Source organism: Hyla sarda, chromosome 2 (genome assembly GCF_029499605.1).
Source record: "Hyla sarda isolate aHylSar1 chromosome 2, aHylSar1.hap1, whole genome shotgun sequence".
NCBI lineage: Eukaryota > Metazoa > Chordata > Amphibia > Anura > Hylidae > Hyla > Hyla sarda.
Window position 1 is genome coordinate 93,395,468 of NC_079190.1, and position 23,416 is coordinate 93,418,883.

Here is a 23,416-nt window from a genome sequence, read left to right on the forward strand (position 1 = left end):
ACGGATTTTGGGTCGCACTGTACAGCCCAGTGTCAGAAAGCTGGGTTTGCGTCCGAGATCTTGGGTCTTCCAGGAGGACAATGAGCCCAAACATACGTCAAAAAGCCCCCAGAAATGGATAGCAACAAAGCGCTGGAGAGTTCTGAAGGCGCCAGCAATGAGTCCAGATCTAAATCCCATTGAACACCTGTGGAGAGATCTTAAAATTGCTGTTGGGAAAAGGTACCCTTCCAATAAGAGAGACCTGGAGCAGTTTGCAAAGGAAGAGTGGTCCAACATTCCGGCTGAGAGGTGTAAGAAGCTTATTGATGGTTATAGGAAGCAACTGATTTCAGTAATTTTTTTCCAACGGGTGTGCAACCAAATATTAAGTTAAGGATGGCAATAATTTTGTCCAGCCCATTTTTGGAGTTTGGTGTGACATTATGTCCAATTTGCATTTTTGTCTCCCTTTTTTGGTTTAGTTCAGAAGCACACAAAAGGAATAAACGTGTGTACAGCAAAACATGTGTTACTGCAATCCTTTTCTGTGAGAAATACTTCCTTTTCTAGAAAAATTTCAAGGGTGCCAACATTTACGGCCATGACTGTTTGTGTTTATATTAGGGATCGACCGATATCGGTTTTTTAGGGCCGATACCGATAATCGGTGGAGGTTAGGGCCGATAGCTGATAACTTATACCGATATTCCGGTATAAGTTATCGGCTATTTATCCCCCCTAGACACCACTGCAGGTCATTGATTTAAAGCGGGCGCTTTAAATCAATGCACTGCAGTGGCATAGGCCGCCGCCGCCACCCGCTTCTCTCCCCCTACCTGTCAGGGTGGTCCGGGCCATCCATCCTTCGTTCCTGTAGTGTCCGGCGGCATTCCGGGTGGAGGGTGCACCGGTCGGGGCTGTCCTTCTTCTCCGGGGGTCCTCTTCTCCACTCTGGGCAGGCTCCGGCCTTGTACGCTGCATAGACGCCGCTGCGCAGTGACGCCCGTGCGCAGCGACGCACCTGACGTCACGGCGTAGCGGCGTCTATGCAGCGTACTAGGCCGGAGCCTGCCCGGAGTGGAGAAGAGCACCCCCGGAGAAGGACAGCCCATACCAGTGCACCCTCCACCCGGAATGCCGCCGGACACTATAGGAACGAAGGATGGATGGCCTGGACCACCCCCATTATGGGTAAGTTTTTTTTTTTTTTTATTGACTCGGAGGGTGGGGGAGGGGCCCGACGGGTATTGCGGTATGGGCAAAAATCCATACCGGTATACCGCCCAGCACTACGGTGGGGGGGTGCAACGCGGTGGGTCGGGGGGGGGACGCGGTCGCGGTGGGGGCGGTGCGGGGGGCGGGGCATTATCGGCTTATCGGCAAGGTAATTGCCGATACCGATAATGCCCAAAATCGTGATTATCGGCCGATAATATCGGCCATACCGATAATCGGTCGATCCCTAGTTTATATGTATTGTAATGTTTGATTTCAGTGGAAAGAAAGTATCTGCTCACCAAGTGGTGACTCTCCTCAGCCAGTGAGCGGAGGTGAGGGGGGGTTGTAGCAGTACACCAATCTTTTATTTTTTTACACCTTTAATTAAAGGAAAATAAATGGCAATACAGTCTTTGTAAAGGAAATGTGTCATTGGAAACGACTTATTTAAATCTAATTAATCTATATTTTGAAATAAACCTATAAAAACTAAGATGAGACTTCCTGTTCTGTACAGATCACTTTCCAGCAGCGCCCACAGTGAAAGTTGACAACAGTATATATAGATACCAGAGGTACACACTATAGCTGTTGCTCACAGCCTAGTCTCCCCTTTGCTGTAGAATGATCTCTGAACAGGTCACAGAGTATGCTTAGACACCTTTGCCATTTATGTGAATGGGACAGCTTTAAACATATCTGTAAATGCTATCAAAAACCTCCTCAGTCAAGATGGCAGCCCACATAATAATGTACAAAAAGATTGAATAAAAAATTTACAATTGGAAAATATAAACAGATTAGAAAAGACAAACATGTCTCAGTATCTGGATCTAGTCAGTAGGAAAAAAAATCTAGGTGATAGAATTCTCTTTAAAGGGGTACTCCTGTGGAAAACGTTGTGTTTTTTTTTGTTTTTGTTTTTTTAAATCAACTGGCTCCAGAAAGTTAAACATATTTGTAAATTACAAAATCTTAATCCTTCCAGTACTTATTAGTGGCTGTGTACTACATAGAAAGTTCTTTTCTTTTTGAATTTCTTTTCTTCTTTTCTGTCTGACCATGGTGTTCTCTGCTGACACCTCTGTCCATGTCAGGAACTGTCCAGAGCAGGAGAGGTTTGCTATGGGGATTTGCTCCTACTCTGGACAGTTAGCACAGTCACATAGAAAAGAAATTCAAAAAGAAAAGAACTTCCTGTGGAGTATACAGCAGCTGATAATTACTAGAATGATTAAGATTTTTTAATAGAAGTCATTTACAAATTTGTATAACTTTCTGGCACCAGTTGATTTGAAAAAATAAATAAAAAAGAAATAATGTTTTCCACCGGAGTACGCCTTTTAAGGGTTCTTTCAGATGTTTGGCATTTGTTATGGCACATAACTCAGGTTCTGTCTTGCTGTGTAATAGATCTCAATGTTCATATTTGTCCTTGAAAGGATTGTTGAAGGGGTACTCTCCTGGAAGACCTTTTTTTTTCTTTTTAAATCAACTGGTGCCAGAAAGTTAAACAGATTTGTAAATTACTTCTATTAAAAAATCCTTCTATTACTTATCAGCTGCTATATGCTCCACAGGAAGCTCTTTTCTTTTAGAATTTCCTTTCTGTCTGACCACAGTGCTCTCTGCTGACACCATTTTAGGAACTGTCCAGAGCAGGATAGGTTTGCTATGGGGATTTGCGCCTACTCTGGACAGTTCCTAAAATGGACAGAGGTGTCAGCAGAGAGCACTGTGGTCAGACAGAAAAGCAATTCAAAAAGAAAAGAACTTCCTGTGGAACATACAGCAACTGATAAGTACTGGAAAGGGTTAAGATTTTTAAATAGAAGTCATTTACAAATCTGTTTAACTTTCTGGCCCCAATTGATTTAAAAAAAAAAAAAAAAAAAAAAAAATGTTTTCCAGGTGAGTACCCCTTTAATTTGTATGTGTTATAAATAATTCCCAGCAATAACATGGGTTTTCTAATCACTTGTACTGTGCATCTTCTATAAACGTCTTTCAAAAGGTGTTGGCATATTACTTACTTTAATATGTTCTGTTCTGAGGAGCTCCCAGACCTTCTAATAGCTCTTCAGCTAATGCCTTTATAGCACCTACACACCGAACATTTTACTCGACTTTCACTGTTGTCATGGAGACCCTGAACCTGCACGACCCTTATCTGTCAACTAAACTTCTTCAGTGTCACGTTCCTCTAGCATTTTAGGGGAACTAGTGTACATATAAGCTGCAGTCAAGAGGTGTGTTCTCTACATGAATACGGTACTGGCACCATAAACATCTATACATTATCAAACAAGGAAAGCTCCTGCGTAGTTGTATTTTATTTATTTATTTATTTATTTATATATCTTGGCTGTCAAGAGAACGGTATAGAGGAGGATCGAGGAGCCTGAAGAGGAAGAGGGGTGCGGGAATAGCCCGGAGCGGGCGGCTGGGGGCTCCACAGCGGAGTGTTGGGAAGATGTAACTGAAAAGAAAGCAGCTGCTGAGCCAGGAGCTGGTAAAAAGATTGGGCACCGTGGAGTTGATGCCTCAGGGGAAACCACATACAAAAAGACCACATCTTCTACATTGAAAGGTGCCATACAGTTAGGTATTGGATATACAGTAGGCAATCTAAGTTCCAAACCAGAAAGGGATGTCCTAATGGAAGATTTCTATGTAGTTGAGAGCATATTCTTTCCTAGTGAAGGCATATATATATATATATATATATATATATATATATATATATATCATACCTATTTTTGCTTATAAGAAACAGGGGACTTACAGAATGTTCTTCTCTGCCCACCCCCCGTTGGACAGATGACTGTGACCTATCCAACTACATAGGATTACATACAGTGAAATACGTTGCTAATAAGTTCCTGTTGTTAAATAGAAGTATACTGCACCATATTCCTTTTAATTAAATAGTTATTCAATACTGAAAAAAGATATGTTTGATGCATATGCTGATGTAGACCCTCAACCCTACTTATCCTAATGTAGATGAGTGCTTCAGGTGTTGGCGAGGCACATCTAGGGAGTGCTTATTTTGTTTTTGTTGCAATGACCTACCTCTGACTGCAACATAACTGACTACTTTCATGTTCTTCTCTGTTCAGGAGACTAGTAATACATTGAAGCAAATTGTTAACATTTTGTCTTGAACTAAAAGCTGTAATGAGGCCCATGTTCTTGTGAGGACCAGGCAGAATTACTTTGGGAAGCTATGATAAGTAAATGAATGTTTAGGGCCCAAATGCAGACGTTGAGGCCTGGTATAGCTTTGGTATGGTTTGGACCAACAACAGTAGATGTCTGGGCTGAAGAGAATTTAAAGGGGTACTCCCCTGGAAAACATTTTTATTTTTTAAATCAACTGGTGCCAGAAAGTTAAACAAATTTGTATATGACTTCTATTTAAAAATCTTAATCCTTCCAGTACTTATCAGCTGCTCTATGCTCCACAGGAAGTTCTTTTCTTTTTGAATTTCCTTTCTGTCTGACCACACTGTTCTCTGCTGACACCTATGTCCATGTCATGAACTGTCCAGAGCAGAATAGGTTTGCTGTAAGGATTTGCTACTGCTCTGGACAGTTCCTGACATGGACAGAGGTGTCAGCAGAGAGCACTGTGGTCAGACAGAAGGAACTTCAAAAAAGAAAAGAACTTCCTCTGGAACATACATCAGCTGATAAGTCGTGTTGAGTCGTGACATCACCATACTCCGGCCCCGTGGTCGCCACCTGGCTGTTTGTGAGCTGGCACCGTGGCATGCAGCTCAAACAGGTGGGTGGCGAACACAAGATTGCGGGGCTCCCCAGCGGCGGGACCCCCGTGGTGAGACATCTTATCCCCTATCCTTTGGATGGGGATAAGATGTCTCAGGGCCAGAGTACCCCTTTAATGTCTGTCAAAAAAGGATGCTAATGTAAAACCTGATGAGCCAGACAAAGTCTAACAGGGGGACATTTATCAAAGTTTGCTTATGTATTCCTTTTTTTTAGATCTTTTTTACAATTTTTTTTGCTTATGTGCGACTTATTTATCAACTGCTTTCAGCCTGTTGATAAATTTCTTTCACGCAATCAATTTTTCTTTTTTTGCTTCGGTAGTAGCTTTTTCTGCTCCATGTCTGACCTGGAGTAAATTTAGTAGGTTTTTTCATGTAATGCGACTTTTTTGTGACTTTCGTACTTGATAAATCTCTGACCACTCAAGTCAAAAATCACTTTTTGCTTTGGTAAGCAAGATTTAAATTTTTTGCTTAGGACACTGCACAGAAAAAAGAGAGTAGTCGCGACCCACTAGGGGTCATCTGTCTCTATGCAGACAGACTACTCTGTATTTTGCAGCATACCGAATACCGGCAGTAAAATGTGTTGGTATCCAGTATAGGAGATCACCATTGCACCACTGCAGCCTCCAGCTGTTCCTAAACTACAACTCCTATGATGGGAGTTGTAGTTTTGCAACAGCTGGGGGTACAATCTTTGTTAAACTCTGTTTTAGAGCTGTGTATTCTCCAGCTGTGTGCCTCCAGCTCTTGCAAAACTAAGAATGTGTGGGCATGCTGGGAGTTGGAGTTTTGCAACAGCTAAAGGCAACACTGCTCTAACACAGTGCTTTACAAATACTACAGCTCCAGCTGTTGCAAAAACTACAACTCCCAGCATGCTTGAACAGCCAGAGCTTTTTCTGACTCCTGAATGACAAAGAAGGTGATCAGACATTCAGGAGTCTTTGAAAGCTGAATGACACACATAGTGAGAGCTATGTTGATTAGAATCCAGCTTGACTATGAACATATAGAAAATGTATTCATAAAAACTACTGTGCAGTGATTTGCAGACTGCCAGGCTCAGTCATCACAGTGAGGGAGAGAAACGGGCACGCCCCTTTACAAGGCAAGAAGACAAAGCAAGTGAGCAAGATATAAATGCTATTTGTTAGGGATATATAGGTCCTAGACACATAAAAATGATATGTGCATGTACATGATCATGATTAGGTACTATTTTTTTTTTTAGCAATATGACAGGTACGCTTTAACCCCTTAAAGACCAGATGTTTATATGTTTTTCCACTCTCGTATTTTCCACCTTAATTCTATAAATCAGAATGCTTTCGCATTTTGCACCTACAGACTCATATGAGGGCTTGTTATTTGCGCCACCAATTGTACTTTGTAATGACATCAATCATTTCACCCCAAAATTTATGGCGAAACCAGAAAAAAAAATGTTGTGGGGCAAAATTGGAAAAAAACGCTATTTTGTAACTTTTGGGAGCTTCCGATTTTACACAGTGCACTTTTCGGATAAAAATGAGACCATATGTTTATTCTGTAGGTCCATACGGTTACAATGATACCCAATTTGTATAGTTTTTTTTTCCGTTTACTATTTAAAAAAATTATAACTACATGCACCAAAATGAGTATGTTTAAAATAATTTTTCCATATACGGGGCGGTATGAAGGCTCATTTTTTTTTTTTTTTTTTTTGCGCCGTGATCTGAAGTTTTTATTGGTTACATGATTGTTTTGATGGTACTTTTTGATCGCGTTTTTTTCCAATTTTGCCCCACAAAATAATTTTTTCTGGTTTCGCCATTGATTTTTGGTTGAAATGATTGATGTCATTACTAAGTACAATTGGTGGCACAAATAACAAGCCCTCATATGAGTCTATAGGTGCAAAATTGAAAGCGTTCTGATTTATAGAAGTGAGGTGGGAAATACGAGAGTGGAAAAATAAAAAAAATCTAGTCTTTAAGGGGTTAAAGCGTACCTGTCATATTGCTAAAAATAAATAAATAGTACCTAATCATGATCATGTACATATAATTTTTGACCAAAGTGACCAAATATACACAATTTTGGACTTTGGAATTTTTTTACGTTTACGCCGTTGACTGTACAGTTTAGGTAACATTATATTTTTATAGTTCGGACATGTACACACGTGTCGATACCACATATGTTTATTTTTATTATTGTTTACATTTTTTTTTAAATGGGAAAAGGGGGGTGATTCAAACTTTTATTCAGGAAGGGGTTAAAGGGGTACTCCGGTGAAAGCCTTTTTTCTTTTAAATCAACTGGTGGCAGAAAGCTAAACATATTTGTAGATTACTTCTATTAAAAAATCTTAATCCTTCCTGTACTTATTAGCTGCTAAATACTACAGAGGAAATTCTTTTCTTTTTGGAATGCTCTCTGATGACATCATGACCACAGTTCTCTCTGCTGACGTTATTATAATAATGCTTTATTTATTGTCCTTAGTGGGATTTGAACCCAAGTCCCCAGCACTTTAAGGCAGCAGTGCTAACCACTGAGCCACCATGCTGCCCTTAGCATACATCTGCTATGCACAGTTGCTAAAATGGACAGAGATGTCAGCAGAGAGCACTGTGTTCGTGATGCCTTCAGTGTTCCAAAAAGAAAGGAATTTCCTCTGTAGCATTCAGAAGCTAGTAAGTACTGGAAGGATTAAGATTTTTTAATAGAAGTAATTTACAAATATGTTTAACTTTCTGCCACCAGTTGATTTAAAAGAAAAAAGGTTTTCACCGGAGTACCCCTTTAAATCACATTTATTCACACTTTTTTAAAAACTTTTTTTACACTTTTTTTTGCCCCCATAGGGGACTATTACATGCAATCCTTAGATTGCATACACTGAACAATGCTATGCCATAGCATAGCATTGATCACTGTTATCTGCGCTTGATTGCTCAAGCCTGGGTCTCAGGCTTGGAGCAATCAAACAACGATCGGACAGGGTGGAGCATGTTAAGGCACCTCCCGCTGTCCTCTCAGCTGTTCGGGATGCCGCGGCGGTCTCGAGCAGCTCCGCTGAGCTAAGCAGCAGTATTTTCTCCCAGTTTACATGTTGCTATCAACTTTGATCTCGGCGTCTAAAGGGTTAATGCCAGTCATCAGCCCGATTGGCAATGTTTGGTATTAGCTGCTCATAGCAACCGGGACCCCGCAGGTATGTAGCATGCTCAGCTCCTGAGCGCGATTCACATACCGGGAGCAGGCCACGAACGTAAATATACGCTCGGGGTGGTTAAGGGGTTAAACACATGCCACGTTTTTAATTCTCACTTTGACACAGAATACAGAAATGGATTAATGCTGTCACCACTAAGCCATATTTGGCTTATAAAAGACAATATCAATATTAAAATGCAGTCTAACCTGCAGGTATCATGTTATAGAGCAGGAGGAGCTGTGTAGATTGATATTTCTGGGAATGTTCTGGGATAAGGTGTCATTCATTCTTGTAAATCTCTGTTCATTCTGGATTAAGTAGTCATTTGGGTAGTACTACTTAGTCTGCATATAGAGAGAGCTTTCAATCATTGAATAGGACAACCCACATGACTGCTTAGTCCAGAATGACACGTTATCCTAAACCTTTTTCCACAAAACTCTATAAACTATATAAATCTGCTCACTCCTCTGGCTCTATAACATGCTGCCTGCAGACTGGACTGTGTGTGACAGGTTCCCTTTAAAGTCAAGAGCCCAGAGGCAACACATCAGACTTTACATCAGCATCCTTTTTTTGACAGGTTGCCAAAGTGTGTTACTGTACTGTTTAGCCTTCTACAGTATGTTTTCATTTGAAGCACATGGATCTTAAAAAGTGTATACAGTTTTGCAACTATTTTGTATCACTCCAATGAGCAATGAAGCAACATAGAAAATAGTACATGAATGTACAGCAATATTGGGTCATTGTAATCTGTACCACTCTAATACTTTTTAGTTGTGGTCATAGTGCTGGAGGTAAGGGAGGGCTGGACAAATCCCAGTAACATGGCAGCAAATGCTTTTATAAATTTGCTACTTATTTTCTGGTATAACTTTTTTTTAATATGTATGGCAGTTCAATTTTCTGGTATAAATTTTTGTTAATATTTATGGAAATTCTCCTTTCTTATTGCTCCTTTAGGATAATAGGAACTGGGTAGAAATTCCTAAATGTGCAGTGATCCCTAAGGCCCCTTGTACAATATGGAATATCTGCCCAGGTGGACATTCCAAACATAGCAAGTGGCGCCGTAAGGAATCAGCAGTAAGACCGTTCAGATATGCACTTTTTTTTTCTTCTTGTTGTACTGTTATTTTGTGTTTTATCTTCTCCTTTGGTCTGCACACCTATAAACTACTCTTGATATTTCACCCTGGTCCTTACATCGCAATAAAAATGAAACCGACTGTTCTGTTATAGAAACTAAGCTAATATACAGATGAATATTGTTTTTGAAATGATTTATTTACCTACGTGCTATCAGTGTAGCTACTATACTTTATTATAAACCAGCTATACTTAAAGCCAGTATGTTTCCAATTAAGGTCAAGGGCTTGACCCCCAAAGAGAGAAAATCCTTTAGATGTAAGAATGTTCAACTTCTCTAAATTTTAGCAATTTTCCTTCAGAAGCTCCAGAACTGCCAGATATCTACAGGATTCTAAAGGATCAATGGTTTTATATACTAGCGATGCTAGCGACATAAAAAGTGTAACAATGAAGGTAAGAGGCATTTATTCTCATACTTGTATAGATAACTTCTTCACCTAACTTCCCCAGTTTTATTAACCTTAAAATTTTGGTGTAAGACTCAAGGGAAACAAAATCGATGTTTAACCCTTTGACAAAAATTGCCACATGCCTTGGTCCTTCTACCATACATTACAACAGTACCACATCCTGTGCATGTCCATATGGACTTGCAATAAAGGAGACAAAGGTATAATAAACTTTATGGGTGCCTGTTCTAATACAAATCTATTGAAAATACTAGACTGAAGGTCCTATTACATGGGGTGATTATTGGCTAAAAAGGCCAAACTCACCCTGTGTAATAGGGTTAGCGATCAGCTGACAAACAAGAAAACATCCACCCGTCAGCTAATCGAGTCGTTTTGACCTTTAAAAAAATGATCTCCCTCATAGAATAGGCAGATGGGCGAATGCAGCAAAGGGCAATCCAGTGATCGTTCGTGTGCCCCCCACGCTCGATCCATGTAGAGACTCTATAAACATGTGCTGGAGCTTGTGTATAGTGCGTGATAGGGTCCTAAGGCTAGTCATTAGATAGCTGTCAGAAAACAGCTTTCTCTTCCAATCTCCCCTGAACACATGCACTCGAGTCAGTTGCCTTTATTCCAGATACGTAGAGGGGAGTAAATCCATTTTCAAAGGCCTTTGACAATGGCTTATCTCCTATCAGAATGAAAGGATAAAGCATATAAAAATGCAGCTACTGTACCTATTGAATATTGGAATCCACTCTTACCAGAGCTGCTGCCTGTTGACATCCAGTGTTCCAGCGGTGCCTCCTGCGTCCCGCTCTGCTCCCAGCTGTTGTCCTTTTCCGCCTAGAAATCTTGACGCCTGGTTCTGGAGTGCCGTCAGGGCCCAGAGTGTCATACTGCCACTCAGCCAATAACTGACCATGACTTAATTGTGCCTCAACCAGTGAAAACTCAGCAAAACTCATTAGTTTCGGTGGGACAGGCCTACTGTGTAATCTATACGGTGGCCTCAAAATTCTCCCCTAACAGATGATGTTGGGGGAAGGGGATCAGTGTTCTTAGGGAGATGAGCCCCCCCCCCCTTGAGAAATCTGGCCGCGGATAAATGACCCTCTCCCCATTCAGAACATAGCCGAATGTTCATGTATATGGGCCAAACAGGAGAGAGTAGTTTGTTTGGCCAATAGCTATTTAAGGTATATAGGCACCTAAAGAGTTTCTACAAAGAAACATCAAACACAAATAATTGTGTGCACAAAAAGTCTTTATTGCTGACTTTTAATCCTTCCTTAGAGGTATTGCCATGTAACTTATCCTAGTGGTCATGGGACATCTGCATTCATGATAGGTGAAGGGCCCAGAGGTATTTATGCCATAAATATTTAGGATTAGAATGCCCCTTTAAGGTGTGATTGGACGTCACAAATACTACATACCATAAAGCACTTTTATATACAAATATATTGAACCTGTTCTCTGCAAGAAAACTGGACAAGCATGGCCTACTTAGTGCACAAATAGAAGTTGTTTTGTTGATTCACATTTTCATAAATTACTTCTTTTTAGCCTTTTAATTAAAAATTTAATTATTTTGGCCGATTTTCCAAATATTTCAGTTCTTGTAGATGGAAAATAACCCAATATTCTGGCACAGAAACAAGATTACAGCAGGGTGGATTCCTTCTCAACACCAGTCATTTATTTATGCATGTATTTTAGACCGTGAGAACCAAAGAATGAAAACTGAAATGTTTATCTCAGGAGCTAATTCAATTTTAGATTTATTGAGTTGGGTCATATTTGAACATTTTAAATGCCAGCTAAACTTGGCCACTCACAATCTAAATGCAGGAACTAGCTTGTTGTATGGGAACTGTTCTCTTCACAGAGCAGATCACAAACAGTGAGAAGAAAAATCATTATGCAACCAAATGTAACATCCTTAAGACAGTCTAAAGTGAAACTGGGTTTTTGCCGATTCCAGAGATTTGTAGACGATGGTAAGATGTCACAAAAACAAAGAGGCCATATCCTCAAATGTTATTTGGTGGTGTGTTGAGAAAACCGTAAAGCAGTGGTCTTAAACTGTGGCCCTCCAGATGTTGCAAAACTTAAACTTCCAGCATGCCTGGACAGCTGTCCGGGCATGCTGGGAGTGTAGGTTTTGCAACATCTGGGGGGGCACAGTTTGAGACCACTGCTGTAAAGGATATGTTTACAATCTGCTGTTACATTTATTGCTGAAGGAATGTAATCATTTTTTAGACTGTAATCACACCATTTTAAACTAAACCATGACAGCTGGGACTGAAATACTGTTGGGGACCAGCAGGGTTCTGTGAGGGGTCTGGTATTTTAAAAAGCAAACAAAATAGAGGTGCAGACTACATCATTCTTGCCTTTCACAACTACTCAAACACATTATAAAAGCTCAGGAAGATCTTTTTTTTTTTTTAGCTTTAGTGTTTTAGTTCAGGGCGGTATGAAAAAGAAAGTACTCACCTGCCTCTGATCCCCTGCCAATGCTCTGATAGTGCTGGTTCATGCTTCTGGTAGAAACACCTGTCTGAAGGACAAGCATTCAGTCAACAGCTGTCTGAAGGTGCCCATACACCTTATACTAAAGTCAGCCAAACCTGCTGGGACGGGATCAGCCGAATGTCTAAGGTGTATGGTGGCCTCCTGACCCTCTCCAGAAAATGTTATCGGAAGGTTAGATCAGTGTTTGCCATTTTTCATATAATAGGATCATGAAAGGAGTACTCCTGTGGAAAAAATTTTTATTTATTTTTTTAAATCAGCTGGTGCCAAAAAGTTAAACAGATTTGTAAATTATTTCTATTTCAAAATCTTAATCCTTCCAGTACTTAAAATCTGCTGCATGCCTCACATTTATTTTCTGTCTGACCACAGTGCTCTCTGCTGACACCTCTGTCCATGTCAGGAACTGTCCAGAGCAGAAGCAAATCCCCATTGCAAACCTATCCTGCTCTGGACAGCTCCTGACATGGACAGAGAGTGTCAGCAGAGAGCACTGTGGTCAGACAGAAAAGAAATACAAAAAGAAAAGAACTTCCTGTGAGGCCTGCAGCAGATTTTAAGTACTGGAAGGATTAAGATTTTTAAATAGAAGTAATTTACAAATCTGTATAACTTTCTGCCACCAGTTGATTTAAAAAAAAAATAAAAATGTTTTCCAGTGGAGTACCCCTTTAATGGTCACTAAAAGTAATTTATGTGATCGCAGTTGTAGTTATAACCATAGCTTTAGACTATCACTTTTCCATGTGGATAGGCTGTCCCTTGACTATGCCGGTGCCTCTCATAGAAATCAGTAAAGTCATACCCATGAAATGAATGGGCAGATCCTGATGAGTGATGTCACCAGCCTCTATAGCAGCATGCAAAGAGAGACAATTACATAAATCTTCTGGTATTTATCCTAATAATAGTCTAATAAATAAGGACATTTTACAGAACTTTTTGATTCTCTAATCCTTATTGAGGGTTAAAAATTCTCAACCTGTCTCTGTGCCCCCATGAGAAGGCAGCTCTGCCATGTTCTGTAGACACTTTTAGTGATTGATTGAAAGGCAGGCTGTTTATTGTGTCAAACGTGAGGCTGACGGTGAACTGCTGGGAGCCAGGGCTTCAGGATGGAACAACACAATTTCATTTATTTACGTTAAACTATCTAGTCTACCCGTGTCTTATAAAATATGACAGCTTTGATCAGATAGATGGTAGATATGTTATGGTTCACTTGACACCTCAAAGGATTTTACTGCATGACAATTCTTTTTAGAACTGTGTTTGTAATATTACTTGACACATAGTACCAACTGAGATATTATTTATGTAAAAAAAAACATATGATGTCCTTGGTATTTACTGAGATTGGGTCGGCCTTCTGTTTATTGGTTTATTTTAACTACATGCAGCTCCAGTATTAAAGGGGTACTCTGCCCCTAGACATTTTATCCCTTATCTAAAGGATAGGGGATAAGATGTCTGATCACGGGGGTTCCGCCGCTGGGAACCCCTGTGATCTCTCCTGCAGCACCCTGTATCATCTGCTGCACAGAGCAAAGTTCGCTCCCTTCCTGATGACGGGGGATACAGGGGCTGGAGTATCGTGACATCACGGCCCGCCACTCGTGACGTCATGCCTTGCCCCCTCAATACAAGTCTATGGGAGTGGGCATGATGGTCACCACACCCCCTCCCATAGACATGCATTAAGGGGACGGTCCGTGACATCACAAGGGGGTGGGGCCATGATGTCATGATACTCCAGTGTGGGGTGCAGAACTGCGCCCCATGCAATTTTGCATCGGCCCCTCCCCTCAACCGTCCAGAGATTTCTGAACATACAGCAAGGGGAGGAGGAAGGCAGAGCTGTGCAGGAAGCAGTTCTGCACCTCCCTGAGCCCCCCATACACAGCTCCGTCATCCCTCAGGAGGAGAAGAGGGATGGGGATTCTCACAGCCCCGCTCCCGGACCTAGATTTTGACAGCTGTGAAAATCTACGTCCGGGCGGCTGTGCAAGCAGCGCTGTGGGAATCCCTCTTGGCGGGACCCCCACGATCAGACATCTTATCAAACATAGGATAGGTTGCAAACACCTGATGGCTAAGTTACACACTATAAAATACGGGCCTCTGTGTTGGCCTTTTTAGTCTTCTTCATTTTAACACAGATTACAACATGTTCCAAGGCCAATAATGGACCATTCATTAAAGTGGTACTCTGGCCCTAAGACATCTTTTCCCCTATCCAAATGGTAGGCGATAAGATTTCTGGCCGCTGGGGATCCCCGCAATCTGGCATGCAGCACCCACCTGTGGGAGCTGCATGCATCGCTGCAGCCTCAGAGTCTGCCGGGTCATGGCCACGGGGCCGGAGTCACGGCATGACGCCCCCTCCCATAGACCTGCATTGCGGGGTGGTGGCGTGAAGTCACACGGGGCGGAGACGTGACATCATGATACTTCGGCCCTGTAGTCGTGACCCGGCAGACTCGTAGGCTGCAGCACCGCGTGCAGCTCCCACAGGCGGATGCTGCATTCGAGATTGCGGGGGTCCCCAGTGGCGGGAATCCTGCGATCAGACATCTTATCCCCTATCCTTTGGATAGGGGATAAGATGTCTTAGGGCCGGAGTACCCCTTTAATAGGTGCAAACAGAAAAAAACAAAGACAGTATAAAACACCTGCTTTGAGGCCATGCAAGGACTATCTTCCAGGACTATCCTGGTTACGTCATCTTGTGTAAACATAGTAACATAGTTCATAAGGTTGAAAAAAGACCAGAGCCCATCTAGTTCAACCTATATCCCTAATGAGTCCCTACTGAGTTGATCCATAGGAAGGCAAAAAACCCTCATACTAGAGGTAAAAATTCCTTCCCGACTCCAAATATGGCAGTCAGAATAAATCTCTGGATCAACATGCTGTCCCTAAATATCTAGTATACATAACCATCAATGTTATTATTCTCCTAAAAAGGCATCCAGACCCCTTTTGAACAGAGTTCACATGACCACCTCCACTGGGAGAGAATTCTAGTCTCACTGCTCTTACAGTAAAGAACCCCCGTCTGTGGTGGTGTAGAAACCTTCTTTCTTCTAAAGGTAGAGGATGCCCCCTTGTTATAGATACAGTCCTGGATATAAATAGATCATGGGAGAGATCTCTGTACTGCCCCCTGATATATTTATACATAGTTATTAGGTCGCCCCTAAGCCTTCTTTTTCTAAACTAAGTAACCCCAATTCTAATAATCTTTCTGGGTACTGTAGTCCTCCCATCCCAGCCCAGTACTGTACACAGTATTCTATGTGTGGTCTGACTAGTGATTTGTACAGCGGTAGAATTATTTCCTTGTCGTGGGCATCTATGCCCCTATTGATGCACCCCATGATTTTATTTGCCTTGGCAGCAGCTGCCCGACACTGGTCACTACAGCTAAGTTTTCTATTAACTAAGACCCCTAAGTCCTTTTCCACGTCAGTCGTCCCAAGTGTGCTCCCATTTAATATATAACCCCGTCCCGGATTTTTCCTCCCCATGTGCATTACTTTACATTTATCAGTGTTAAACCTCATCTGCCACTTCTCAGCCCAAACCCCCAAACTATCCAGATCCATTTGTAACAGTGTACTGTCCTCTATTGTGTTTTACCGCTTTACAGAGTTTAGTATCATCTGCAAAGATTGCTACTTTACTATTCAACGCCTCTACAAGGTCATTAATAAATATATTAAATAGAACAGGACCCAAGACTGACCCCTGTGGTACCCCACTAGTAACAGTCACCCAATCAAAATAAGTACCATTAATAACCACCCTCTGTTTCTTATCACTTAGCCAGTTACTTACCCACTTACACACATTCTTCCCCAGCCCGATCCTTCTCATTTTATGCACCAATCTTTTATGTGGAACTGTATCAAATGCTTTGGAAAAATCCAGATATACGACATCCAGCGATTGCCCCATGGTCCAGTCTGGAGCTCACCCCCTCATAAAAGCTGATCAGGTTAGTTTGACAGGACCGATCCCTCATAAAGCCATGCTGATATGGAGTCATACATTTATTTTTATCAAGAAACTCCAAAGTAGCATCTCTTAGAAAACACTCAAACAATTTACATACAACGGAGGTTAAACTAACAGGCCTATAATTCCTGGAGTCACCTTTTGTCCCCTTTTTAAATATTGGCACCACATTTGCCATGCGCCAGTCCTGGGGAACAGTCCCTGTCACTATAGAGTCCCTGAATATTTAAAATAGAGGTCTGTCTATAACATTACTTAATTCCTTTAGAACACGGGGTGAATGCTATCTAGACCTGGTGATTTGTCTATTTGGATTTTTTGTAGGCAGCACTGTACTTCTTCCTGGGTTAGACAGGTGACCTGTACTGGGGATTTTACCTTATCACACTGTATTTCACCTGGCATTTCATTTTCCTCGGTGAATACAGTGAATAAGAATTTGTTTAGTATATTTGCTCTTTCCTGATCCCCGTCTGTAATTTCTTCCTCATCATTTTTTAGGGTCAACACTTTCATTTTTGACCTTTTTGCTATTTATATAGTTAAAGGGGTAGTCCAGTGGTGAAAAACGTATCCCCTATCCTAAGGATAGGGGATAAGTTTGAGATCGCGGGGGGTCCGACCGCTGGGGCCCCCTGCGATCTCCCTGTACGGGAGCCAGGCTCTCCGGCCAGATAGCGGGTGTCGACCTCCGCACGAAGCGGCGGCCGACACGCCCCCTCAATACATCTCTATGGCAGAGCCGGAGATTGACGAAGGCAGAGCTTCGGCTCTGCCATAGAGTTGTATTGAGGGGGCGTGTCGGCCGCCGCTTCGTGCGGAGGTCGACACGCCCCTTTCCAGCGGGCTGTAGGGGCTCTGTACAGAAGATCGCAGGGGGCCCCAGCGGTCGGACCCCCCGCGATCTCAAACTTATCCCCTATCCTCAGGATAGGGGATAAGTTGTACACCACTGGGTTCACCACTGGACTACTCCTTTAAAGAACATTTTGGGGTTAATTTTACTCTCTTTGGCAATGAGTCTTTCTGTCTCTATTTTTGCAGCTTTTATCTTTATTTTACATATTTAACTTTTTCTCTATAGATTTTTAATGCTTCTTCACTGTTGTCCTGTTTTAGTAGTTTAAAGGGTAGCTCCCACCATCCTATTTTTTATTTTTTTGCTAGCCTGTTCCAACCCCCCTCCCCCCCCCCGCTACGGCACTAGCCCGTTCCCTCCTCCCCCCCCCCCCCGCATACCCCGTTCCCTCATAACACTTGCAGTTACTGCAGAGTCCGGCAGCGGGCGTGCAGGGACAGCGGCGGCAACGTGCGGGATTAGTGGCCTCCCAGCCATTGGCCGCGGAGCCAATGCGCTCGCTCCCGCCTGTCTGACAGGCAGGGAGCGAGTGCAGCCTAACTGAAAAAGGACTGATTGCCACTCCAAAATCAGTCCTTTTTCAGTAGCCGGTTTTTAAATGTAAATTAAACCTTTTTAATGAAAAAAAATAATAATAAAAGTATATTAGAGATATGTTGTAGTACATAAGTACTACAACATATCAAAAAATAAAGTTGGTGACAGTGCCCATTTAAATGCTTTAATCCCTTAACGACGCAGGACGTATATTTACGTCATGCGCCGACTCCCGCGATATGAAGCGGAATCGCGCCGCGATCCTGCATCATATAGCGTCGGTCCCGGCGCTCATCAACGGCCGGGACCCGCGGCTAATACCACACATCGCCGATCGCGGCGATGTGCGGTATTAACCCTTTAGAAGCGGCGGTCAAAGCTGACCGCCGCTTCTAAAGTGAAACTGAAAGTGACCCGGCTGCTCAGTCGGGCTGTTCGGGACCGCCGCGGTGAAATCGCGGCGTCCCAAACAGCTGACCGGACACCGGGAGGGCCCTTACCTGCCTCCTCGGTGTCCGATCGACGAATGACTGCTCCGTGCCTGAGATCCAGGCAGGAGCAGTCAAGCGCCGATAATGCTGATCACAGGCGTGTTAATACACGCCAGTGATCAGCATAGGAGATCAGTGTGTGCAGTGTTATAGGTCCCTATGGGACCTATAACACTGCAAAAAAAATTTAAAAAAAGGGGTTAATAAAGGTCATTTAACCCCTTCCCTAATAAAAGTTTGAATCACCCCCCTTTTCCCATAAAAAAAAATAAAACAGTGTAAAAAAATAAATAAATAAACATATGTGGTATCACCGCGTGCGTAAATGTCCGAACTATAAAAATATATCATTAATTAAACCGCACGGTCAATGGCGTACGCGCCAAAAAACTCCAAAGTCCAAAAAAGCATATTTTGGTCACTTTTTATACCATTAAAAAAATGAATAAAAAGTGATCAAAAAGTCCGATCAAAACAAAAATCATACCGATAAAAACTTCAGATCACGGCGCAAAAAAATAGTCCTCATACCGCCCTGTACATGGAAAAATAAAAAAGTTATAGGGGTCAGAAGATGACATTTTTAAACATATAAATTTTCCTGCATGTAGTTATGATTTTTTCCAGAAGTGCGACAAAATCAAACCTATATAAGTAGGGTATCATATTAACCGTATGGACCTACAGAATAATGATAACGTGTAATTTTTACCGAAATATGCACTGCGTAGAAACGGAAGCCCCCAAAAGTTACAAAATGGCATTTTTTTTCGATTTTGTCGCACAATGATTTTTTTTCTGTTTCGCCGTGCATTTTTGGGTAAAATGACTGTCACTGCAAAGTAGAATTGACGACGCAAAAAATAAGCCATAGTATGGATTTTTAGGTGGAAAATTGAAAGGGTTATGATTTTTAAAAGGTAAGGAGGAAAAAACGAAAGTGCAAAAACGGAAAAACCCTGAGTCCTTAAGGGGTTAATTTTGTCATTTATTGCCCCCTTAACATTTTTATTCATCCATATTGGTTTTCTTTTATTTCTGACCCTTTTATTCCCATAGGGTATATACATCTACATATCTACATAATCTACATATACAATGAGAATTTAAGATATTCCTAAAAGTTCCCATTTAGTGTCAGTATTCATATTTTTGAGGACATTATCCCATTTTATATTGTTAAGGGCTTCTCTGAGTTGATCGAACTTTGCCTTCCTAAAGTTCATTGTTATTGTGGCCCCTCGAGAGATTCCCTTATTGAAGAACAAGTTATAATGTATTATATTATGATCACTATGTCCCAGGTGTCCTTCTACCTGCACATTAGTTACTCTGTCAGGTCTGTTGGTTAATATTAAGTGTAGTCGGGCGCCCCCTCTGGTCAGGCCCTGCACCATTTGGGACAGATAATTGTCTTTAGCTGTAGTCAGATACCTGTTCCCTTTATGAGATTCACAGGACTCAGTCTCCCAGTTTATATCAGGATAGTTAAAGTCCCCCATTATTAACACCTCATTTTGAGTTTCTGCCTTGTTTATTTTCCTCAGTAATTGATCTTCTGGCTCTTCCATCATGTTTGGTGGCTTATAACAAACCCCTACCAGAATTTTTTTATTTTTATTTCCATATATTTCTACCCATAATTACTCCACATTATCGTTTTCCTCCCATATATCCTCCCGCAGTGCGGCCTTCAGACTCTATTTCACATAAAGACAAACTCCTCCCCCTTTCCGTTTTGTCCTATCCTTCCTGAATAGACTATAACCCTGTATGTTGACCGCCCAGTCACAGGTATCATCCAACCTAGTCTCTGTTATACCCACTATGTCATAATTTTCTTCAGACATCAACCACTCCAGTTCCTCTGTTTTATTGGACAGACTTCTGGCATTAGTCATCATGCAATACAATGGTGTATGTTTTTTTTTTTTTCTTCCTAAGACGCCTATCCCTATTAACTATGCTAACCCCTCCCTCCGCTCCACCCCCAGGTATATTACTAAGTCCCCCCTTTCTAGCTACACTATCTTCCCCCTCTACGTTGTAGGTTCTGATAGTTATCTGCACTACGCAACCCCATACACTAAACAGGGTTGCTCGCACTGTAATCGAAAGTTGATAATTGACTGCATGGGTGTCTGGTAGTGCTTTATTGTGATTAGAGAGTTACCATGTACATTGCTGCTCCACCAAAAGTAGACTGTGATTGCTGTCATCATCTAAACCTGGCCAGTAAGTCAGTTTCCCATGTTTTTAAGGAGATGTTTGCATGGTTTCAAGTCTTATTGCCGAAGCTTTTGTAGTGTGTGAACTAGTGTAAACTACTGTAGCACTTAGGATGTAGAAAACAAGCAGCGCGCATCCATAGTGAACACTGACCTATTATTCATCTACCATGCACTTTGTTACTGCTGCTATTGAACCTTTATCAAGCCCCAGAGAAGATAAATACAGTAGGGTTTTAACTGTGCTCAGAGCTGAGCTCATTTACATAATGAATGAACATTAATTAAACCAGTAGCAAATATCATATAAATAATATAGTAATTAGAAGGTGGCATCATTAGAACATGTAAATGCCCATTCCCTGCACACACCAGCCCCTGAAAACAGGCCAATTTGGGGAAAAAAACTGTTGAAATATAAATGATTACACACTTGTTTAATCACCATATATTACAATACCTTCCAATAATACCCTCCCATTTCATGTGCAAATCGTAGGTTAGGTTTTATTCATTAACCGGTTACACACAGGCCCTTATGCAGCTATATTCGTCACAGGAACTCAAAATGCAGTAATGGCTTTAGGATGTTGAAATCACAGTAATAACTAACCAATGAGAAGATACGTCTCCTAAACGTTAGTCTTTAATAAATAACTTTTACAATAGCATTCAGTCTCTAACAGTGACCATGCTGCAAAACATCATCATATGCATGTGATAAGCAGGTATAGCATTGACCTGGTCAGCCATGGATTACTTAATTAGGTTGTCAGGAAGTCACCTACGTGTACTCCCACTGTGTCACTCCAAGGGGCTGGCCAGCCAGTTCGCAGTCATGGATGCAGAGCCAATAAGGGCTTTGGCTCGGTGTCCAGTCTAAGTGAGGCACTGACTCTCTGTTAGTGTCTGTGATTCTTTAATTTGTTCCCTGGCTCCAAACCCATATGAACCTTGTTGAACCAATGTTTTTGGATAGCTCTTGATGTTTTGTCTCTGGACTTAACTCTAGTTAACATCTTTTCTGCTCATTTGGTTTATACAGGTTCTCCTGGCTTTCTCACTCTTGATTGTACTCTGGTTTACCCCTTTGCTGATTTGGTTTATCAATGCCCTCCTGGTTCTGACCTTGCCTAGTTGACTATTTTTGCCTGTCATGGGTACTTTCGGTTTGTTTGCAGCCATATGGCTCAAACAGTCTGTGTGACTCTGCAGATGCAACCTGGGGTTCTAGCAGCAAAGTCCATCCTGCCTTGAAGCTTGTGTCCCTTGGTCATCTCTCCTCCCCACACCCTAATGTTCATAACAGGTAGAACTAATACTTTGGTGACCAGATCAGTGCCATAAGGTGCCTTTTTTCATCATATTTATCTCCTTGTTCATATTGTGATCTCAGGATATCATTTCGTATCTTATTTAGCATTCTGCAGCCAATATCCTCTTCTTGAATAAACTTAATTGAACGTCTAAAATGATGCAATCCATCACTACCTTCTATGACAAGAACCTAGAATGTTATAATTTTAGCCCAAATACTAAATGTGATTTTTTTTTTTTTTGCATAATCACCATTAGAACTCCCATATTATTTTAAAGGTATTTATTAAAATCGTTTTTTTTTTAAGAGGCATAACTTTTTTATAACATTCATCACAGGCTAGCCTAGTAAAGTACACACTGTTGTCTATGTGAAGTTTATTCTATTTTGCCAAATTCTTGTCATTAGCCGTTTCTCATCAATACAAAACCCTCAAGATTCACTACTAGTAGCAAATGTAGTTCTGGTTTTGGCGCTGTAATGAGAAATGGTAAATTGGGCTGAGAATGGACACCCATCATTATTGAGCTTAAAGGGGTACTCCAGTGGAAATTTTTTTTTTTTTTTAAATCAACTGATGCCAGAAAGTTAAACAGATTTGTAAATGACTTCTGTTAAAAAACATTTGTCCTTCCAGTACTTCTTAGCAGCTGCATGCTACAGAGGAAATTCTTCTCTTTTTGAATTTATTTTTTGTCTTGTCCACAGTGCTCTTTGCTGACACCTGATGCCTGTATCAGGAACTGTCCACAGCAGGAGAATATCCCCATAGCAAACCTATGTTGCTCTGGACAGTTCCTGACACGGACAGAGGTGTCAGCAGAGAGCACTGTAGACAAGACAAAAAAAGAAATTCAAAAAGAAAAGAATTTCCTCTGTAGCATACAGCTGCTAATAAGTACTGGAAGGATTAAGGTTTTTAAATAGAAGTAATTTTTACAAATCTGTATAACTTTCTGGCACCAGTTCATAAAAAAAGAAAAAAAAGTTTTCCACCCGAGTACCCCTTTAAGATAAAAGACTTGAGTGCAGTTTGAGTATGTTGTACTATTGTGTAATAGCAGCTAAGAAATACCTGACAATATAGACTATTAGCAGATCATTAGCTGCGCTGAACGATGTGTTCATTATCCTCCTGGCATTAAACATTTGTCAGATACTGTATTTCCTTAATCAGCATAGTGCAAGGTCAGTTCCATTTATAATGTGTGTATGAATGTAACTTGGTAATCGTTTTATACATTATCTTCTCGTATCTGATAAGAGTCCTCCACTGTTTTAAGCATAGATTTACTTTTTACACCACATTATTCAAATGTTCTGAGGCTTGTAAAAGTGTTTTTTTTTTTTTTGTGAATCTGTATCTGTGCTGTGTATAGTTGTTTCCTCGCTTTATACTTTACACAAGGAACAGTAGATAAAACCTGACAGTAGTAGCTGTTGCTTGTAGCCCCAGTACACATTCGACATTGGTCAGTCAAACTCACTGAATTTGGCAAGACCTAAAGACCATCTAATATTTATGGGGCTCCCAACTCTTACTCAACATATGCTTTCAAGAGAGAAAAAAAAATCAGGAATGTTGAATAGGAGGATCTGGAGAGAAAGCTTCAACCAATAAAACTTTCAGCCAACAGCTATTGTATGTATATGGCCAGCTTTGG

The 23,416-nt window shown here is 41.3% G+C and overlaps 1 protein-coding gene across 10 annotated transcripts in view; it reads left to right on the top strand.

The window, feature by feature from the left end:
• Positions 1-23,416, top strand: part of DTX3 (deltex E3 ubiquitin ligase 3) — an 87,254-nt gene that overhangs the window by 48,016 nt on the left and 15,822 nt on the right. For 6 of the 10 annotated variants that reach the window (XM_056562579.1, XM_056562576.1, XM_056562580.1 and 3 more), the window contains one exon: positions 9,660-9,753. The exons of the other annotated variants lie outside the window; for them this stretch is intronic. The gene's annotated coding sequence lies outside the window, so the exon portion shown is untranslated. The remainder of the gene's footprint in view (positions 1-9,659; positions 9,754-23,416) is intronic. 10 annotated transcript variants of the gene reach the window in all.